Source organism: Megascapheus bottae, chromosome 7, assembly GCF_031878675.1.
Source record: "Megascapheus bottae isolate mThoBot1 chromosome 7, mThoBot2.hap1, whole genome shotgun sequence".
Lineage (NCBI taxonomy): Eukaryota > Metazoa > Chordata > Mammalia > Rodentia > Geomyidae > Megascapheus > Megascapheus bottae.
In genome coordinates, this window is record NC_143515.1 from 55,328,984 (window position 1) to 55,350,123 (window position 21,140).

The window sequence follows — 21,140 nt, forward strand, 5'->3', positions numbered from 1 at the left end:
GGCCATACCAGGTTGAGAGGTGGCACAATGCCATCTGTTACTCTAGAGGCCATGAATGGAAAAGCCAGGTTTAAGAAGAGGGAGATTTGGAGTGACTTTTCCAGGGTCCAGAGCCTAAAGACAGTACCATTACTCTTAGTGAGCTTCTGGCAGGGTGACACTGCTGCCCACCCCGATGGCAGCTCCACTGGGACAAGGCTCTGCCCACGCTGGCTCTGTGTGGCTGTATCTCTGCATGGGTAGCCAGGGGGTGGGGGTCAGGCTGAGGACACTGTCTAGCCTGTCCTGCAATAGACTGAGGCAACCCTTTTCAGGGGACAGCTGGTTCCCAGAATGTCCTTTCATGTCCTGTCCTGAGGACTTGAGGAACAGCCTCTAAAATTGAGAGTCCCATCCAGGCTGTCTTAAATTCCAGGTGACCAGCTCTACAGCATCTCCTAGTGGCCAGGACCAGGTACCGGGCAGAAATAGGTCACCTCCAAGGCCTTAGGACCAGGCCCATAGCCTCTGCAAAAGCCCCAGCCTGTGTAGTAGGCTGCTACAATCCTCACAGAAGAGTTCCCTACTTAGAGAAAGTTGCCATCTATGCCACCTAACCCCACATATCAGCAAACTGGCTGATCATGTTTGCCTCAGAAACTCAAAGGTAAATCATAGCCTAGATGTACCTTTCTTTCTGCCAGAGAGACATTGCCAGACTTGGCCCTTCTTGCTGCAAGGCCCCCTGCCTCATACTTTTAAGCACTTCTAACAGTACTGACCAAGTCCTTACATGCCAACCACACAGACTTGTGTAAAGCAGCAACCTAAGACACAAAAGCTGGGCTTAAGGTTAAGAAGATGGGTAGATGCAATACTGCAATACTGTCTTCCTGTCTGAGCTCTCCACCCCTTCTACTTCATAGAGAAGAAGGAGCAACAGTAAAACACCATGGGTCAAATCAGAGTTCCACACACCCCAGAAAACTCTCCACAGCATCGGGCAGGACTTGGGTTTAAAGTGTTCGGGGCTCCCAGGCTCCCTCCCACACTTCCAGGGTGTCCAGGTCCAGTCTGCTCTTGCTCCATAAACCAGCCTTTGTGTGTGCATCCGGAGGAGGAGAATGGGCTGGGGGAGGGGAAGAAGGATCCGTTTGTCGAAATAGACCTCCTGAATGCTTTTAAGGGCCTGCAGTTGGATGAGTAAATATTTTCTCTTTCAGATGAAAGGTGCAATCATCACCGTTTTTTAATTACTTTAATTAGAAAAGATTGCCTTAATCTTTTACTTATCTGTACTATTGTGGGAACTGCCAGAAAATGAAGTGCTAGGAAAACAGGTGGAGTTTGACCTTTGCTCTGAGCATCTTGAATTTCTTCTCTGCTGGTAATTAAGAAGAATCAGGGGAAGTTCTTTGCAGAATCTAGGAAACATAAACACACAGGGAATCGGAGACACAAGGGCCCTCTTGTGCTCTGCACACACATACATGTATGTGCACATATACACATATGTGTGCACGCACAGAGGCACCCTCTCTTGCACACATGTACACGAATAGAAGAAAACATGGACCTTCATAGGACAAATCAGAAATTTGTAGCTTAGATAGCAATGCCCCTGTTCCCAACCTGGGAGGTGGCTTAATGAGTTTCCCAGGGTGGCCTAAAATGATTAATTAAGCAGACGGCCTCCCACCTCCCTCCCCAAACAACGGAAACCATAACAGTCTGTTTGGGGTGGGAGCAGCAAGGCCCCTGATTCCTGGGGACCGTTGAGGACGTGGTGTAAGAACCAGGAGCCCCAGATAAGGGTGATAGCAACAGCCTCTAACGGCCACCAAGGTTCAGCCTACTCAACCCTAGCTGGCAGGCCTGGGAAACCATCTTCCTTTGCTCCTGACTTCAAGTCTTCCTGTGTCTCAGCATGGCCCAGGCCCACAGGCATCCTTGGCTAGATGGGATTCTATCTGTGACCATTTCTATTATATAACAACCCTGGGAAGGGATTCCAAAGTTCACTTGTGCATACAGACCTGCAAACAAAGACAGAGAAGAAGTAGAAGGTGTTCCCTCGTGTCTCAGGGACCTGCTCTGTCTTTCTAGGTAGAGAGCCTTCAGAGCCCAGTATTGATTATCTACTGTCACAGCAAGCATGTTTCCAGTGATGGAGATAGAACAGGTGAGCTGTGTATAGCAGACAGACCTCTCCCTCCTTCCCAGGACACTATGGATGTTTCTCTTGGAAGGCTCCCAAGGGGTCAGCTGGAAGGCTGAACCCTGCCTCCTCTTTCTACAAATAAAGGCCTGGCCTTCCTTCCCGGGGACAGTTGTACTCCCCTGAGAGACTTGAATGAGAGCAGAAACATCTAGCTGGGAGTCTGAGGCTGTCCTGTGAACAGGCCTGGTGTAGGGTACAAGGGCTCACAAGCAGGCCCAGCCCTGCCAGCCTGGAAGGGCAGGGCACGGGGGAGTGGCACAGCTCTGTTTTCCTTTGTGAAGCCTCCAGGTGCTTGGGCAAGACCTCCAACCTGGTGTTTATGGCATTTGCAGCCATATTCACAAACGGTCTGTCTGTACATGTGTCTCTACAGGTGTCTGTACACATGCTCTACCCATGTGTCTGTTCACGCCTGCTGGCATCCATCTGTGTGTGTGTGTGTGTGTGTGTGTGTGTGTGTGTGTATGCATACCTCTGAAAAAAAAATTTCAGCTCCACTCTGTGTTGCTGCTCTTGTCTCCAAACATTTGCTGAAATATATCTGCTCAAAAAGCTCTAACACTTTTTTTCTCCTGTCGCTGGCACAGGTACTAACACTAGCGGATCTCCATGGTCAATTTAGAAAGCCTGGGAAAATATTGCTCGTAATTAAAAGTCTAGAGGGCCTCAATTAGAGCAGTGTTCACCCTGCCAGGCCTCGTCCCCGATCCTGCTCGGCAGCACTCCTGCCCTGGCTGGAAAAGGCCTTTGATTTGTACCAAATGTTCAGTGGCCACGCTGGACTGTGCCCTGGCACTGCCTGGCCTGCCAGCTGCTAAGGACACAGGCCAGCTTTGGCCCCAAGGCCTTTGACCAAAACCAAGAGGTGGGTTTTGTGAGTATGAACCTGGCTCTCTACCTCCTCTCTACCACTACTCTCTACCTCCTGACTTTGTAGCCCCTCTAGAAGTCAGCTCTGCTTTGGAAGGGGGCATAGTGCTATACTCCCCTAGGGACAGGGACCAAGTTCATCCCTAGCACCTCTCTCCAGGTCTAGTAGAGGTCAAGGCTGAAGCTCAGGCCTATTCAAGGAAGAGAAGGCTATATCTGGCACTGGGAGGACAGTGGGGTCGCAGTAAGCAGTAGCCTGGTTCCCTTTCGTGCAGAGGCCTACCTGGAACTCCAGATACCTCAGGAAATGCAACTAGAGGGATCCAGACCCCAGATTATACAGCCTGGCTGGGAAGGGTCAGGAGCTGTATAAAGCACTGTACCCCCTATGCAGGTTGAAGAGCACAGCTCAGCTAACAAGTCAAGTCTGAGTTCTTCCCTGTTGCTGGTGGGTTCGAGACAACTCAAGACCGACATAGACAAAAGGTGCTTTCCTTTCCCCTGACAAGAACAAAGGCTCAAGCAGGTACTCTACTGGGGTGGGTAGACACAGTTCTGAATCGGTTAACGGGTGGTCATTTCCCTCCCAGGCCACGTGCATGTCCACACAAGTACACACATACACACATGCTTTGGCAAGCACCATCACTGAGTCACACAGACACATACCCAGGTTCACAAGGTCTATACACACACACACACACACACACACACACACGTTCTCTTACACACAGAATCCACCTCTGTGTCCCAGTCACAGCCATCCACACACATTCGCATTCCTCCAATAGGACCAAACCCTGCCACAAAGGCCGAGGGGCAGGACTATGTTGCCTTTGGGGGTTCCCTGGCTCCACCTGGCTGCTTCTAACCCCCTAACAGACAGGCAAGAATCAGGGACATGGTGAGAAGTAATGCACCTTCTTAATCTGGCGAATGTAATTGTAACCCCTCTATACATTAAAATAAAAAAATTTAAAAAAAAATCAGGGACATGTACTGGAACAGCCTAGGTGTCCCTGCCTGTTCATCTCTGCTAGTGGCTAAAGAGGGCCAGGTCCCAGCAGCAGGGGACCAGCAGGGGAAGGGTTACAGGCTAACAAGAAAAAACAATTACTAACGGGAAAGGCAGCACATTCCAGCCCTGCTTAGCTGGGCCGCCAGGGCCGTGGGTGGTTCTTGGATTATGCATTTCCTTGAAAACAAAAAGGAGAGTTCAGGGCAGTTCAGCTGTGCCCTGAATCTCACTCTGGGCTTTTGTCTCCAGCCCCCTCAGAGCCCGGCGTGTCCACTCACACGCATACACAGTCCCACTGGCTGCGCCAAACAGCCACTGGGAAAGTGAGAACATTAATATCTCAAAAAGCCTGCGAGCAACATAGAGGCAGGAGTGGAGAACTAAGGAAAGAATGAGGAGAGACTGGAGCACTCGTGGGGTCTGGATGGACTCTTCTGCTGGAGAGATGTTTGTTTGTGGTGCCCCTGCTCTGTTCTTAGCACCTAATCAGGCAGGACCAAGGCTGGGTTTTGAGGGGAGGCCGGGTCTCCCCACTTTCTCCTGGGTGAGGTCTTCTACCCATCTTTTTCTCAAGGTCCAAACACGCTTGTCTTTCTGCAAAAAAATGCCTCCAGGAGGGCTGAAAGATTAAAGAAAGACCCTCCTAGGGTGATTAACTTTTTAACCAGGATGATAACAGTGATGCCTCCCTGTGGAAGAGGAGTAGAGAACAGCCATCTTGTTATAATCATTGGAACAAAAAGGAATGGCCTCTGAGTCTGAGCAGACAAGCCCTTCTCATGAGCATGGACTCCTTGGACACCATGTCCCCTACAAAGCCTGTGACCAGAAGAAGCATAATGGACCTATCATAAATGGGGAAACTGAGGCTTAGAGAAAGTTTAAGACCTTTCTCAGCCATTGCACGAGCTGTCTCTTCCCTAGAAATCTCCTTTAGGTCTCCCTTGAACACTGCCTCTTCCTGACCACCTAAGCAGACCGCTCCTCTGCCTCTCCATTCCTCCCCTCTGATCTTGTATGGTTTTGCTTATTGTCTATCTTCCTCACCAGACTGGAAGGCCCTGGAGGGAAGGGCAGACTCTTGTCTGCAGTATATTCTCACACCTGACATAGTGCCACAAGCATTCAGTGAATTATTTTTAAATGGAAAAAGAAAAAAACACAAAACAAATTAGGCTTTGAACCTCTCAACATCCAGATGCTCACTTACAACTGTGATTTCCCTCACTCTTCTGAAATAAACCCACAACAGAGCCTCCTCGTTCTAGCCCTGGCCATGGGTGCCTGAAGAAGTCTAAACTCTAGCAATATTGGATTTCCTATTGGGCTATATGGTGATTATGACATGCCAGATGATTAGTGACAAGGTGTGCTACATTCATCTTCTCAATTCCCCAGACACTGCTCTCACAGTGTCTTGACTTAGAGGAGAGAGCAGAAAGAGTAGTAGATGTGAGAGAGCCTCAGAAGGAGGCCAGGCCAGGAAGGGAGTATCAGGCACAGGAAACAGCATGCACAGAAGCATAGAGATAAGAGAGAGCCTGAGTCTCACAAGGAATTCACTGAGTCTACATCTGTCCATTTGGGCAGGGGAGGGCCCAGAGAAGGGATGCATTGAGCTATGTCAGAGAGGCCAAAGTCTGCTGACCCAAGGAAGAAGTCAGGACTTCAGGAGGCAGGCCAGAAGTTATTGAGTCCTTCTTATACCTATCCAAACTCCAGGTCATTTCCCTACTTCTTCCTGGCCTCAATCCTGACCCCAGAATTTCTGGAAGGAGGTATAAAGGACAGAGCACTAAGCACCTATATAGGACCTGTGGACATGGCCAGGGGCCTGCTGAGTCACAACCCTCCCTTCCAGAATGCCAATCTCTCCCCTCCCCTTCCCTACATGCAACTCACTTAGAACTTGGCCCAACAGGGAAGGGAGCCCTTAAAGGGCCTAGGCCAAAGAGGGGCTCCCTGAAGGGTGTTGGAGAGAACCAGCTGGCTCCCTCCCTATTTTTCTGGAGCTGCTCTATCTTCAGCCCAGACTTCCAGGGAGGGCTGGTTCTCTCCTTCTTGAAGGCTCTGGAGACAGTAGTCAATAGCTTGGACTCTCCCTGTTTGCAACCCAACCGCCTCCTTCCAGAAAGAGCAGGAAATCCTCACCACAATGCCTCCATCTCTGCATCCTCCACCTGCTTGGATGGGTTCTGCTGCCTCCTCTGATCAGGGCCAAGTGCTAGGACAGGAGTGGATGCCGTAAACAGGAATGGGTTAGCCTGAACTAAGCTGAAATGGGATGCATGGCAGCTTTTGCTGTGGCCCCAAGGGGCCTTTGATCTTCCTGCTTTGGACTTCTATAGGAAGAGGGTTTGGGGTGAGATCTATAGATTTATAACTCTGCTTTCAAAGCCCAAGCATTTTATGGGGAAGCCAGAGCCATAGTATCTCTGTGCACATACAGGCGCTTGCACAGCCCCACACCTCTATCTCCAAGCCTTGCCTTTGCAGGAGGTTCACTTAGAGGCACCACCACTCCTCTCCCCACAAGCCTCCTCTGTGGGCTCTTCAAAGTGACCTTGCAGAGCTTTGTCTGGGAGATGAGGACAATGATTTGATCTGTTTTTCAAATATTTGGGGCCTACTAAAGACCAACACATTTTTTTTTTAAAGTGTGTATAATTCGAGGGCAATTTGATCCATATGTTTCTGATTCCCTTGCACTTAAATCATCAAAATATTGATTTTTAAGAGCTATTTGATGTCGAAGAAACCTTTTTAATAAGCTTTTAAAGCTGTTTAAACCCAGAGCCTAGAGCCTATGCCAGAGACTGGGCTGTCCACCACCCACTCCCTCGGGCCAGGACTATTTGGAGCTGAGTCTCCCTTCCCCTCTGTTAGGCTCCACCTCTGTCTAGCCTCCCTGTTTCCCTCCTTCTCCCCCCACCCCAACTACTCAGAGGTCCCAATGATACCTTCTGCTGTTTTGGCAGAGGGGCCCACCTCCTCTGTCTCCTCTCAGAGCTCTCAGGCTTTTCCAAGGCACCCTTGAGACATAAAGCAAAAGGAACAACCATGATGTTTACTCTTAAAGACTGTATAATATTTAATCATAGAAATATGCTATAATCAATTTAATTAACCCCAACTGAAAAAGGAGTTAGGTCATCTCCCACTGCACATCTTTACCCACAGTTTTCTTTTTTCTTTTCTTTTTGCTTTGGCTTTTGTTGAGTCAGGCCCGGGCCAGCTTCAGATTTGAGATCTTCCTGTACCATTCTCCCAGTGTTGGGATTACAGATGTGTACGACGATGCCCAGCCACACACATTTCTCATCATTTCCTTTGGATACAATTCTAGGTAGGAAAATACTGGGTTAAAGGGGCCACACAATTTTTCTGAGAATCTATACCAACTTTTAAACCTCCACAGGTTTCTCTGTCCCTCTTCTCTTAGTGGCTGTCACATGAGATCTTTCCTGTGGTACACATAGATGCCTTTTAGCATAGATGATTAAGAGCCCTTGGCAGCAGAATACCTGGCCTTGAACTCTAGCTTTGCTCCTTACCAATGGGGAACATTTCTTACTCTATTTGTTCTCCCATCTATTATTTGAGGATAATTGTACCTACTGCCTCAGTTTCTCTTGCAGATTAAATCATCCACATAAACTATTTGGAATAACAGCTGATAGAGTCTTGTGTTCAATAAATGATAACTAGCATTATTTTCTTCCATGCTTTTCTTTCAGTCCAGAATGTGCTTCCTTCTTCTCTTCCCCTCCTACCTTGGGCTTCACTCAAATGTCTAGTCCCACTTTTACTTGCAAGGGCACCATCTCTTCCATATGCATCCCACATATGCCATTCCTACCCTTACATGAATGTCTGTCTTTCCCTCTCAGATGTCAACTCCATAAAGGCAGAGTTGGGGTTTATCTGACTCCCAGAGCCTCCCACAATGCCTCCCTGTTGAAGAGAGCAGAGTGTAACACAGAGGCCTGCACTGGCTAGTGATGACCTTTGACCTATCATTTCCCGTGTTTCTATTCTGCTACAAAGGGTAGAGATTTTTCCCTGAGGATAAGCAAAAGAGTGTCCTGAGACTCAAAATCCCCAGGATGAGCTCTGAAATTTAAAGATGGTGACAGCGTGGGGACACTTCCATGGCCAGTCTGGGTGACGAAGCTTGTCACTCACCATGAATGTAGCTTTCTGCTCCTACTAGCCAAAGCTCATTTCAAGATCTTTGTTCTTTCACTTTCAGATCTATTTTCCTTTTTTTTCCAGTCAGGAGAGACTGTGTCCCTGCTTCTCGGGCTCTGTGCTGGAGCCTGTGCTGGAAGGCAGAGCCACCGTCCTCCTTTTCTTGTGGGAACTGAGGAGGACAGTCAAGCTTCTGTAGGGGACTACAAGTAGCCTCCTGTCACCTTACTGCTCTGCCCTGGAGAAACCCATCATGGACACCCCATCACCCCAGGGCAGTCCAGAAATCAGAAGTGTTCTTTGGTTTGGATTTCTCTAAAAGTTGCCCAAGACTTCCTTCCTCTGGAAGAAGGAACAGTTGAACCCCAAAGACCAGACAAAGAGGGCCTCCATTGCCTCAGTCCCATACTTATAGGAGAACCCAGTACTGAGCCGCAAAGTCTTACTTCCATTCAGAGTAATAGAATTTAGCATGCTCAAAGCACTGTGTAAGCCTGGAAGTTGGGCAGATGGGCCCTTAAATAGACCGTCACGGAGATTCATGGTAAGAAGTAAGAGAATCACAGAGTAATACTCCCCACACAAACATACTCAGTACACACGCATTCCTCATGTACTGTTTGCCTCTGATGCTTTCTGTCCTTGTCTATCACAACCTGATTGTTCTTGGTCTGTGTGCACACAAGTGTAAGTCCTGTGTACTTGTACGTGTGCATACATAAATGTATATATTTAGTGCTTAGAATTTCAAATTCTCACACCTGTAATCATAGCTATTCAGGAGACTGAGATCTGAGGATAGCAGTTTGAAGCCAGCCTAGGCAGGAAAGTCTGTGAGACTTCTCTCTCCATTTAACCACCAGAAAACAGGCAATGGTGCCAAAGTGGTAGAGACTAGCTCAAGGTGGGCTCAAAGTAGTAGAGACTAGACTTGAGCAAAAAGCATTCAGGGACGGTGCCCAGATCTCGAGTTCAAGCTCTACAACCCAAAGAAGGGAATAAAAAACAAACAGAATTTCAGGCTCTGGAGCACAAAGACCATATAGTGCATTTCTCTTGTTTCTTTTAAACTTTTTGCAGGACCAGGCACACAGCTACTATTTCACAAGTAGATGAATGAATGAAAGAACAACAAACTCTCAACTCCCCATCCTCACAGGCTGAGCTGTGCTCTTAGAAAACGGTTAGGCTGGAAGTCAGGAGCTGTGCATTTGAAATGGGGATTACCCCCTGTCTCTCAGTGTTCATCACCACAACAAAGGTGTGAGTTGGGTGACACTGGGGACAGAGTGGCCTCCCCCCTTCTACAAGGCCTGCTTCTCATTGCCAGACCTACTCCGCCCCTCCAGACACAGAGTTCATCAAACTTACAAAGGCACCAATCCAGCTGGGGTCTCTCTGATCCCCTACCACATAGGACTCAAGGCTATTTTGTCAATATTCTCCAGGAACAGACTAAAAAGCACAGCAGCTTTCAATAAAGCCTAGTAGGCAGGTCTCTGTGAGGACGGGGGGATTAAGTTTGTCTCTGTTGATCTCCCCTCCGGTCAAGGCTGTCTGGGAACCAGCTTTGGATTTTCTGGGGTTGATCCTCTGTCCTGTGTTTCCATTACCTTTGTATTACCCTTGCACCATTTGTTTTTTAGCATTTCCTTTGCAGTGCCTTTGCATAGCAGAATAAATCCCAAACAAAGCAAATATGGGTCTAGACTGATTCTAAGTGAACTTTCTTTCTCTCTAACAGTTCCCACACAAGAGGGAAACTTCCAGGCCTGAGTACCTCTGCAAGAACTCAATGATTATTACTACCAGTGGGGAGTGTATGAGGGATGAGAGACAAACTCAACGGGCCCCAGATTCCTTTCCTCCGAGCCTTGGAGATTTGCAGGCTCATGAGCTGATGGTGATGGGTGTGTGGATCGATCTTCAGAGGATTATCTGGATTTAGAAGGGTCACTTGGGGGTCAACAAGAATGGAAGGAACAAGCTTAAATCCATACAGAAGAGGTAGGCACAGGGTTCTCTGTCTCCAAGTGACATCTTGCTTGTTTGCCTAGGAAAAGAAGTCTGATGCCTCTAACAGTGTCTTTCTCAACCCAAGAAGAAATCTGCCTTGGGCTCTAGGCTGTCAGTTCTTTTTAAGTACTGCAATCACAGGGATGTGAGCCTTGTGTAGACAGTGAACGATGCTCTCCAGTAATTTATATAATTTTTTAAACCCAAGTTATTAAAACCCTGAATTTTTACACCAGGTACCAATGGCTCATGCCTGTATTCTTAGCTATTTAGAAGGCTAAGATCTGAGGATCACAGTTCAAAGCCAGCCCATGCAGGAAAGTCTGTGACACTCTTATTTCCAATTAACCATAAAAATGCCAAAACTGGAGCTGCAGCTCAAGTGGTAGAGTTCTAGCCTTGAGTACAAAAAGTCCAGGGAAATGGTGCCCAAGACCTGAGTTCAAGCCCTAGGACTTACGTGCCTGTGCGAGCACACACATGCACACACACACACACACACACACACACACACACACATCACAAGACCTCTGTCACTGATCTCACTGTTCTGGAATAAGAGAAACATTTATGTTCAAACAGAAACTTTTATTTACAGAGGAAAGAATCATTGAAGTTTACAACCCATTGGATATTTGCAGTTCTTCAGGGATAGTTAACAATATTGGCCTTGTACGTTTTCTCTGTATCTGCCTCTAATAGAGCACAGTCTAAGATCAGAGACAATAGCCCTAAATCCTTATGTAAGCCCATTACCCACTCATAAGGGGAGAACTCATAAAATTTCAAAGGAGTTGGTGTGTGTGTATGCACATGCATGCATACATACATGATGTGTATGCCAGGACTGGGGCTCAAACTCAAGGACTCCCTCTCAGCTTTTTCACTCAAGATTGGTGCTCTGTCACTTGAGCCCCAGCTTGACTTCCAACTTTTTACTGGTTCATTGGAGAGGACTTTTCTTCCCTGGTTGGCTTCAAATTACACTCCTCAGATCTCAGCCTACCTACCGCACTAGGGTTATACACAAGAGCCATCAGAGGCCAACAGGAATAAGTTTTATTGTTACTAAGACCAAAAGCAGGTCATTTAACCTGTGAAATTCAACTGCTTCTGAAAGTTTCTCTAACTTTAATTTGGAAATTTCATTAGTTTTTTTTTTATTGCCTCAGATTGTAAGGTAGTGTGGACAGAAGACTTATTTTTGAGTCTTCCTATGTAAGCCAGGTTAGCCTTGACTCCTCTGTCAAGACTTCTCGTCATTCCCCTGCCTCAGCCCGTCAAATACTACAATTTCAGGGGAGGATCGACTATTCCCAGCTTTACAGAAGACATTTTGAGTAAGCAGCAAGACCATGCAGAGCTCGTCAGTGACCATCTCAGTCTATCACTATGGTAACACAGTGGAAATTCCCTAATAGGAAACACAAATTTAATTTTTTTTTATGGGTACAAACTTTTTTTTATTGTAATTAGTAAAAGGGTTACATGATATTTGCCAGATAGAAGGTGCATTAATTCACATACATTGATACCCTTTCACATGTCTTGGTACCCGTTTCCCTCCCCCCCACACCCCCACAAATTTAATTTTTTAATGGTGTTCAACAAAGAACATCTTCAGAAAAATCTGAAAATAAGCATGCAAACAAAAACAAAAACAAGAGGAACCATTGGTGTTCCATCACACAGAATAACTGCATAAAATGCATTTGGAGGTTTTGCCTGGACTCCCGTCCACACCCCACCTTTACTGCATTGCCAAGACTGATGTTGTTGGCGGGTGAGGTCTGTACCAGTGCAGGGTTCCATCAATTACAGCCCGTGGGCTAATCCTGGCTTGGGAACTTCTTTGGTAAGTAGAGCTCACTGGGCTGCAGTCATTCGTGCCTGTTTGTTTCTATTCTGTCTCTGCTTGCTTTACCCTATGATAGCAGAGTTCAGTATTTGTGATAAAGAATGGGTGACAAGGCCCTGAGTTCAAGCCCCAGGACTGGCAAAAAAAAAAAAAAAAAAAGCACCAGCAAAGACTGGGTGACATACACCTCAAATATTGACTATCTAGCCCGTCACAGAATCCCTGGTCTAAGGCACCTTCAAGATGGATAATGTGGTCATGCTAAATGTCCCCCAAAGTGACCACTGTAATTCCAGATTATTCTCCATAGAGCTGTGTTATGTTATGATATACACACAAAACCTGTGCTACAGAGAGAGCCGCACAGAGTTGGCAGCCAGCCTGGTGGAGGAATGGACTTGGGCTGAGTTGCCCCTATGAAACTGATAAGTGAAATCAACAATGTGGCGCTGTGCCTCCTCTCTCTTGGCTATCTCCAACTGTTGTCTATAACAAAATGCTGTTGGGATGTTTTTGCCTTCCAAATCAACACTCGGGGTCACAAGAAGATGGAAGGCAAGCCAAGTTTGAGACAATTTTAGATGATTAAGCAAGACAAAGGGCATCTTCTGAAGCTACTAGCCCAGCCAGATCTTAATTTTGTCAGTCCTTGGGACTGACTTCCACCATGGACTCATTAGTGTTAATCTATTGACAATTCTGTAATCATCCCTTCTCCCCATGGACAAATTGAGTTCGTGACAAAACAAGAGAAGCCATCATGGTGGCGCACATCTGAAAGTACTTAAGAGAAGAAGGATGATCAAATGTGCTAGGCCTATTTCGACTAAACAAACAACACACACACACACACACACACACACATACCAGAAAACAAAACAAAACACACAGTTGGCATGGCGGTGCATACCAGAATCCCAGTACTTGAGAATCAAAAGCAGGAGGTACTTAAGTTCGAGGCCACATGGCTACATAGCAGGACTATCTCAAAAACAAAACAACAGGAAGAAAAAAAAAAAGGATGGTATTGAACACACACACACACACACACACACACACACACACACCCCAATTAGAGAGAGATGCTGTGGTAGATGTCAAAGGGAATGTTCGGGATTTGAACTCAGGGCCTCATGTTTGCTCAGCAGATGCTCTGTCACTTGAGCCACACCTCCAGCCCCAGCCCATAACTCTTATATAGCACCTTATTAGGAGAAATGCTGTTGATTTCATTTCCACAGAAGCAGGATGAGCCTGAGATTGGTAATTCCTTAAAGAAGCCAGGTATTCAACAAAAAAGGAAATCTTGTGCAAGTCACAGAATATCTGTTGTGACCACATAACTGATGGCCTAGTTGCCTAGTTCCAGTTCTCCTCTTCCCATGGTTCTAGACAGTAATAACAACTTTCACTCATTGGACCGAGTAGAGTAGGTGACTGATCTGTCTACCTGTATGCCAGACACTGTTCATATCCCCTATCATTTAAATTTCACGGCATTATTCTTTCCATTTGACAGACATGGAAACTAGGGTACCTGCCCAAATCATGGCATTAGAGCTTCTAGTCCAGTTGCTTCCCTTCTGCTTAACCTCCAAGGCACAGTATCTCCCCAACATCCTCACATCCAGGAGCCACCCACCCCCACAGAAGTTTCTACCCATCTCTATTCCTTTGGACAAGTCAGAATGAGAAAGCCATGTCAGTCACTAGTAATTGGTTAAAAGAGTTCTCTGCTTGTTTGATCAGCCGTTCCAGCACCGTGGGACATTGGGCAAGCCCCTTAAGTTCTCCCCTGTCTTCAAACAAAATGATGGCCTCGCTGTCTGCATGTCCACTGTGGCTGAGCATCCAATGGTGGCACCAGCCCAGCCTCCCTGCAGATCATGGTGTGGGACTGTTCCAAACACTGCAGTGGGGTGGGCAGAAGCAGAAGAGGGTATTAGTGTTCTTGGTGACACTGTCATGCAAAGCCTGAAACCCAACCTCTGGCCAGCTGGAGAGTGAAGAACACCTTGGGTGATCTCTCTTTCCTTTCCTTTCCTTTCCTTTCCTTTCCTTTCCTTTCCTTTCCTTTCCTTTCCTTTCCTTCCCTTTCCTTTCCTTTCCTTTCCTTCCCTTTCCTTTCCTTTCCTTTCCTTTCCTTTCCTTTCCTTTCCTTTTCTTTTCTCCTCCTCCTCCTCCTCCTCTTCTTCTCTTCTCTTCTTCTTCTTCTTCTTCTTCTTCTTCTTCTTCTTCTTCTTCTTCTTCTTCTTCTTCTTCCTCCTCCTCCTCCTCCTCCTCCTCCTCCTCTTCTTCTTTTTCTTCTTCTTCTTCTTCTTCTTCTTCTTCTTCTTCTTCTTCTTCTTCTTCTTCTTCTTCTTCTTCTTCTTCTTCTTCTTCTTCTTCTTCTTCTTCTTTTTGCCAGTCCTGAGCTTGAGATCAGGGCCTGAGCACTGTCCTTGGATTTTCTCAAGGCTAGAGCTCTACCGCTTGTGCCTCAGTACCACTTCCAGCTTTCTTCTATGTATGTGGTACCAAGGAATCTAATCTGGGTCTAAGTGCATGCTAGGCAAGCACTCTACCACTAGGCCAAACTCCCGACCCTTGGGTGAGCGGGTGGCTCTTCCCCTTCTCCCCTGGGAGGACAGGCTGCAGGGCAGGTCCTGGGAAGGACAGAAATCAGGTACTTTGGGTTCAATAGCGAGCTATTTGGGCTGTTTATAATTCATTTTCAACAAGTGTTTTCTAAGGGTTTACAGGTACCAGGAACCTCACAGTATTGGGGTCCCTTTGTTGATAGGGCTGATCATTGAACAACTATAGTACTTCATTACTGACATTGAACTTTTTATCATTGGGATTCTAGTGGTCCCTGAACTCCGCTAAAGCTTTCTGAATTGAGTGGTTTGGAATGAATGGAGCACTTTGTTTACATCCTACATGGAAGACTGGGCTGCAGTCATACCAGTGTCTTCAACATGGAGTTTTCAGAGTGAGGTTTGCTGATATTGGGCAAAAATGTTCATTTTGAGTAGAATAAGTTTTTTTATTCCTACGGAAGCACAGAGAAGGTCTGGGGCAGGTGTGTCAGCTTTAGGGACAAAGGTGATGATAAGGGTGGCCGATTGCGTTCAGTAGAAGAGGGCATTGAGTTGAGTGCTGGTGGCTGAGGCCCATAACCCTAGCTACTCAGGAGGCTGAGATCTAAGGATCACAGTTTAAAGCCAGTCTGAGCAAGAAAGATTGTGAGCCATTTTTTTTAATGGTGGGACATGCAAACATACACTTTAATATTCTTTATGACCTGTCCTGGGGCTTGAACTCAGCTCAGTCACAGTTTCCATGACCTTCTTTTTAAATTTTTTTCAAACAATTGTTTTATTTATTTATTTTTGTTCAAGTGGTACCAAGGAATTGAACCCAGGACCTCAGAGTGCTAAGCAAGTACTGTACCCACGAGGCCACATTCCCAGGCTCTGTGACACTTTTTTGTTAGTTACTTTATTGTTATTATAGAGGCAATATACGGAAGGATTACAATTACATGAGTCAGGTGATGAGTGCATTTCCTTTTATGCAGTGTCTTCTGTTCCCTCCCTCTCTCCCATTCCCTCCCTCCTGTCTCCACCCACGAGTTGTAGAGTTCATTTTCTTCAATGTCCAGTGATCTCCACTGCCACACTTTTCACCCCTTTTCCCTTCAACTGCCCCTCAACCCTTCCAAAGATGTACTCTTTAATACAGTATACATAAAGTAAAAAAGATAGGATTATCAAACACTAAAAACTTTTAAAAGAGAAGTCTCTTGTTTCCATTTCAGTATGTATATGAAGAGGCACTTGGGCATTGAACTTTTATGTTTCTCTCCTAGAAGAGACTCTTATTTCCAATTAACTACCAGAAAACTAGAAGTGGAGCTGTGGCTCAAAGTGGTAGAGCTAGCCTTGAGTAAAAATGCTAAGGGATAATATCCAAGCCCTGAGTTCAAGCCCTATGACCAACTAAAGAAAGGAAGGCACTGCCTTAGTGGTAGCTGTCAAGGATATCTTCAAAGATTGTCAAAGTTATCTTTGACACTGATGTCAAAGTTATTTTCAAAGGTCTTGTGCAGCAAATAGACTCCAGCAGCTCTGGAGCATTCAGAAAGGGGTTGCATTCTCTAGATGTATTCTTGGTACCATGGAAAGTCCACTCTGCCTCCCAATATCTATTTTTCCTCTTTCCTTTCTAACAGAATCCTGAGTTGGTCTGTGGCAATAAAATGCTCTAACAAGATTCTCCCCAACTCCAGCAATAGCTGTCTGTAACCAATGAAGTATATAAAAATTTTTTTGGAAGGACTTCTGGAAAGATATTGTGTTATTAATTTTAAAAAAACAAACAAACATAGATTTGGCCAGGCACCAGTGGCTCACAACCTGTAATCCTAGTTACTCAGGAAGCTAAGATTTGAGGATCATGGTTTGAATCCAGCCAAGCAGAAAAGTCCATGAGACTATTATCTCCTATTAACCACCAAAAAGCTAGAAGTGGAGCTATGACTTAATGATAGAGTGCCAGCCTTGAGCAAAAAGAGCTACAGGATAGCATTTAGGTCCTAGGTTCAAGTCCCAATACAGGCACCTAAATAAAACAAAAACGGAAATAAAACACAGATTCAACTATCGCAAACTTCTTTCCTTATCACTTTATCCTAGCTTGGAACTCGGCTGTACTGCCTGGATAGAGCTATTGCAGCCATGTTTTGCCTTCAGTGGCCAGAGATGGCTCTTCCTAAAGCCAGTCAGAGTCACAAAGAGCATCACTAGAACTATATAAGGGTGAACAAATGTTATAAAACCAACCTGAGTCTGAATAGAAAGGGAGAGGTCTTCTAAGCCATTCATTCTACAGTCATTCATACTACAACCTTTCTTGTTTGCAAGGTTTTTTGGCACATGTGATTTCATCCAGTCCGGGAAGAAGCCCCATAAACAATGCAAGGCCCAGATGACTCTATTTTAGACACAGGAAACCAAGACATAAAACAAAGAGAAATTTGCTCCAGAAAGCCAGGGCCCAGTTTGGAACATCTCTACCAATTTGACCCAAGGACAAGTGATAATCCAGGGATATTGTAGGGGCCTTCTTCTATGGACAAAGACACAAGTGTGATGATGAGGCCCACATCAGGGTTTATTGAGGAATGGATTTCTGACCTGATAACTTAGGTTTTGCAGTTTCTTTGAGCCTTGTGCATTTCTCATCTTTATAGCAAGATGGTTCCTGCACTAGAGACACTGGGAGAACTGAGCCCCTGGTGAGGTCATCTCAGATGGGGCTGCATACTGCTCAGGGAGGGCCAGCTGTGGTCCCCATCTCCAGATTGTTCCTGAAGGAAGACTGAGCTGCACACTGTTCCTGAAAGAAGACTGAGCTGTACACATTGGCTGTCACAGATTAGGGGTGCCTGGCCACCGCCTCCTCCCTGGGGTGGCAGCAGAGGCTGTAACCCAGGCCAGGCACCTCCCACTCTCCCTTGAGGCAGGCGGCTGCTAATGGCTCTCTCCACAAGCTGGTTCATTAAAGATTTGTTCTGTTGAGTTGCAATCAAAATAAACAGACTAGCCTGAAAGCCAGGGAACTAAAAACCAATTAAGAGGGAATGGAGATTGGGGGGTGGGGTGGCCGAGTAGCAGGGGAGGCAGGAAGAAAAAAAGAGGCTGGGGCTTTCCAAAGACTCAGTTCCCATGGCAGCCAGCTTCCAAAATAGTCTGGGAATGAAAAATAATGAAAACCACCATGGAGAGAAAAGCAGCACTGGCAGGAGAGACTCAACCTCAGAATTGGCTAAATCCGCCTGCTCACCCGTCTCAGAGGACACCTGGTGACCTGGTGACCTGTCCCCACCCACTCTCTTTCCCTTCCATCCTGCGAATGATGCAGCCCTTTGTAGGGTCTTCTGCCAGGGCTCCAAAGTAAAGGCCCCACACTGGACCTGTGCCCCACAAATAGAGAAGGGGTCGGGTTGTGACTGAAACAGGAAATTCAGGACACCATGAAACCATGCCAGCCCTAATTCAGTTGTGGAGAGTTTCCTGCAGGAAATGACCTTCAGGCTGAGGTCTGAACACTAAGCAGGGCTGGTATAGGGCAACGTCCAAGGCCTGCTCCAAGATGAGGCAGTGGAACTGGCGGAGACTTACAGAGTAAGGGAAAGAAAACCAAAGAAAAAAGGAAAGGAAAGAGAAAGGGAAGGAAGGAAGGAAGAAAAGAAGGAAGGAAGGAAGGAAGGAAGGAAGGAAGGAAGGAAGGAAAAGGAAAGGAGGGCTGGGAATGTGGCTTAGTGGTAGAGTGCTTGCCTAGCATGCATGAAGCCCTGGGTTCAATTCCTCAGTACCACATAAACAGAAAAAGCCAGAAGTGGTGGTATGGCTCAAATGGTAGCATGCTAGCTTTGAGCAAAAAGAAGCTCAGGGACAGCGCCCAGGCCCTGAGTTCAAGACTAAGGACTGGCAAAAAGAAAAGAAAAGGAAGGAGGGAAGGAAGGAAGGAAGGAAGGAAGGAAGGAAGGAAGGAAGGAAGGAAGGAAGGAAGTTTTAAAGCCAACTGAGATGCACAGGAGGCTGAGGCAGGAGGATAGAGATTTCCAGTTAGCCTGGACTACATAGCAGCAAGGCCCTGACTCAAGAAAACCAACCAACAAAGAAAACGAGTTCACAGGACACACAAGGACTGAGGAGGTCATACTCTGTGCCAAGTGTGGCCTTTTCTTACCAGTGAGTCCTGAGAGACATGAAGCCTGCAGGCTGAAACTCCAAAATACAAAGTTGGGTGGCCAGGCGCCCAGTACCAACCTATGGCCTCCACACCAACCATCTTTCTCTTCATTTTGGAGACACTTTCTGGAAAACTCCAGTTAGTTCCCTGCCCCTTCTCTAGCCCTGGTGACAGGAGAACCCAGCATGGCGGTTTCCAACCCTTCCCAGGTGCTATCTGGGAGAAGGCCCGCTGTCAGGAGGCATGACCAGCTAACCAGCTCCAGACCCCCTTCTGCTCTCGTTTCTGTTTCATTGGTGAGGCCACAGGAAAGCTAAGAACCTATTAAGCACACTTGCAGATGTCAAAAAGGAACAACAGCCCCCCCCCAAATGAAGTTAACCCTTTCACACCCTGTCTCCCTCTTGCCTCCCCCAGCAGGGAGACACAGTACCCTCATAGGAGAACAGCTAGCCAGGGGGCCCTAGCCTCATCCTGCAAAGAAATAGGCTAGGGTGCTGGTGAAGAAGACCACCAGGCCAGACACCCTGACCACGTGGCCCTGGTCCCACGGGAAGCAGTTAATGTGCAGACCCAAGCCAGCTCTTTCAAATGACATGCAGTGACATAAGGAATGTTGTATTCCACTTCCTCAGATAGCTCTCCAAGTACTGTCTTTTCAAACCCAGCCATGCCAAGTGGGAGCCCAATGGAAATGGGGTGGCCCTGAGAAGGTAAAAGCACAGCCATTGCCTCTTTGTGTCCCCTGGAGCCTGAGCCAAATGAGGGGGACATGGACCAAAGAAAGAGCACTAGATCAGGAGTCCAGAAGTAAGCCAGGTACTTGTCCTATCCCCAGGTAGGGCAGAATTAATGTAGGTTTTGTGATCAGATTTCTTCTGGGTAATCCTAGCTCCCTCCCCCATCTGAGAGCTTGTGACTGTCCCAAGCCTCTGTCCTCGCAAGCAGTAAGGGGTATAACAGCCTCTATCCTGCCAGATCTCAATACAGATACCCAGAGCAACCTGGATACTTAGTAGAAAAAGCTCACTGCACCCATTCCTTCCCTAGACCTCATCTTCTCCACCTGGAAAATGGGCTGGTCACCGTGTATGTTGGCTAAGTGTATGATATATATATATATATACATATATATATACATGTATATATATATATGTATATATATATATATATGGAATTCTGCTAAGCACTGCAGGTATATATTGGGGGGCGGTCTTTGGCTGGAGAACATTTTAGAAATCACTCCCTTTCCAATCCCCTATATCCTCAGCTTTCTCACAGCCTCCCTCACCTACACAGCCTCTTCCTGGGTGGCTACAGAGAGGAAAGTATACTGTGAAGATCTGTGCAGAGCAAGTCTAAGAAACAGGAATAATCAGACCTCTCCCTCACCCTCCTCTCTGACAGCAGAGGAAAAGGCAGTTGGGACACAGAAAGTGACTCATATGGAGTCCGTTTATCAGTGCTGGGTTTGTTTACTCCAAGGCCCTTGTTCCTGCCCCTTCCCCCATCCCCTTCCAATCACCAGAAGAATGAATTAAGGCCTAACAGCCTGTCTAGGGAGAGCAAGGGGAACCTTCTGAGAATAGTTCAAAGGCTGCCACCCTTTCCTGGGCTTGGTGAGAGTGGAGTGGCAGGCTGGACTGTGACTAGCTTCCTTGCTGGCCCAGGGCCACCTGGATGAGAGGCAAAATGGTGAACAAAGGCAACTTAGTTCCGAAGAGGTGCCCGTATCCGAGTCTGAACGGGGTTGTGTAAACTGGCCAAGTTTCCTAACCGGCCTCCATAATTTCGTTTGTCTTATCTCACAGGCTGGGGAAATTCAAATGACTGATGATGCAGGCTGAAAACGGTAAACCTTGTTAGCACTAATAATTAGTACACATGTTATTGGATTAGTGTTTCTAAGCAGCGGTCTTGCTTCTTCTCACTCCTTGAGTAGGCTAAGCTTGGATCTCAAGTCTTGCCTGTTCACAGACTGAAAGTGAATCTGTCAAATCAGTCCACATCCTAGTGAGTACTACAACATCACTGGGTTGTGCCAGCTCTTTACTTCTTGTGCTAGAGGAACGCCAAGCCAGCAGCTCTCACCCAGAAGAGGAAAGCTGGTGTTGCAGGCAGGGTCCACTCCCTACTCTCATGAAGAAGCAAACCACGCGCCAGCCACCCTGTGTGTCCTTACCATATGCCAGGGCCCGTGCTTGCTCTTGTGCCTGGAATCTTGGAGTCTCACAATGCAGCCCTGG